Source organism: Telmatherina bonti (assembly GCF_933228915.1).
Source record: "Telmatherina bonti genome assembly, chromosome: 15".
Taxonomy (NCBI): Eukaryota; Metazoa; Chordata; class Actinopteri; order Atheriniformes; family Telmatherinidae; genus Telmatherina; species Telmatherina bonti.
The window spans coordinates 5,497,167-5,498,630 of NC_136613.1; the positions used below are offsets into that span (position 1 = coordinate 5,497,167).

General features: G+C 42.3%; 1 protein-coding gene across 5 annotated transcripts in view; it reads left to right on the forward strand.

Moving 5' to 3' along the window:
* Window positions 1–1,464, forward strand: part of pikfyve (phosphoinositide kinase, FYVE finger containing) — a 49,403-nt gene continuing 47,939 nt past the window's right edge. For all 5 annotated transcript variants that reach the window (XM_079254864.1, XM_079254865.1, XM_079254866.1 and 2 more), the window contains exon 1: window positions 1–94. The gene's annotated coding sequence lies outside the window, so the exon portion shown is untranslated. The remainder of the gene's footprint in view (window positions 95–1,464) is intronic.

The window sequence follows — 1,464 nt, forward strand, 5'->3', positions numbered from 1 at the left end:
GCTATTTGTGTGTTTTTCCCCCCCAGATGTTTGACAGCTGCTGTACCGAGACTCGGTGGTACCTATAGTGATGCCAAGTTCATACCCTGAACAGGTAACTGAAAAATTAATTATACTGTCATATGTTGTGCTGCAGCTCTTTAAAGAACAAGAGCGGCGCAGCTAGTTAGCATGCTAGGCTAAATTAGCATGTTAGGCTAACTCACCGGCTAACACAAGCTAACTGTTAGCCTAGATTAGTCACTCTGCTTTTCATGAAGCGGCTCCAAATAAGTAATGCATTTTCTTTTAAAAAAAAGTTACTTTACTAGTAGAAAATTAACTATATAAAGCAATTCCACTGACACTCAAATCAAATCTGTTTTGATCAATGTAGTTAAATTAGCTACAAAAGTTATAAGCTAGCAACAAGCTAGCCTGGACGTACACTGGTGAAAGTAAAGAGACATAAATAAAGAGACAGAGGTTCGGCAGGGTGAACATAAGGAGACAGAGTTTCTGCAGGGTGAACATAAGGAGACAGAGGTTCTGCAGGGTGAACATAAGGAGACAGAGTTTCTGCAGGGTGAACATAAGGAGACAGAGGTTCTGCAGGGTGAACATAAGGAGACAGAGGTTCTGCAGGGTGAACATAAGGAGACAGAGCTTCTGCAGGGTGAACATAAGGAGACAGAGCTTCTGCAGGGTGAACAGAAAGAGACAGAGGTTCTGCAGGGTGAACAGAAAGAGACAGAGCTTCTGCAGGGTGAACAGAAAGAGACAGAGCTTCTGCAGGGTGAACAGAAAGAGACAGAGGTTCTGCAGGGTGAACAGAAAGAGACAGAGGTTCTGCAGCGTGAACAGAAAGAGACAGAGGTTCTGCAGGGTGAACAGAAAGAGACAGAGGTTCTGCAGGGTGAAAAGAAAGAGACAGATGTTTGCAGACCATAAACCCATGCCGGTGACAGTGAACATGATCTTGTGATAAGCTTTGTGGGACTAGGCGGAGTGTGTGCTGGTTTCCGGACTCTGTGGTCATGCCGAGGCCTGTTGTGATCACATGATGAGGTGGATAATGTGACTGCTTCTGCTTTCTCTTTTCTTCATCTAAAATGGCATGCATCGCCAACTCAAGCTCTGTGGCTTTCTTCAAAAGGTAATGAATGAGTTTTTACCCGCTTGGTTAAATGAGAAAATATGTAGCTTTGAGTTGCAGGTTACAGAGAACCAGCTGACTTTCAATTAGACAGGAAGAGTGGAGTTCATGTGTGAAAAAGCAAAACTCTGATTCATTGGTTGTGATTTTGTATCATTGCTGTGTTGACTAAATCCAGAAAGAGTGGTTGGCTTTCATCTGGTTCCTGGAAGAGATCTATACAGAATGGGGAGGTGACATTTGACACATGGAGGTTTTATGTAACAAAATATATTTTAAACATAAAATATGGTCTCTAAAATGACATAAATCCAATATCTAATGAACAA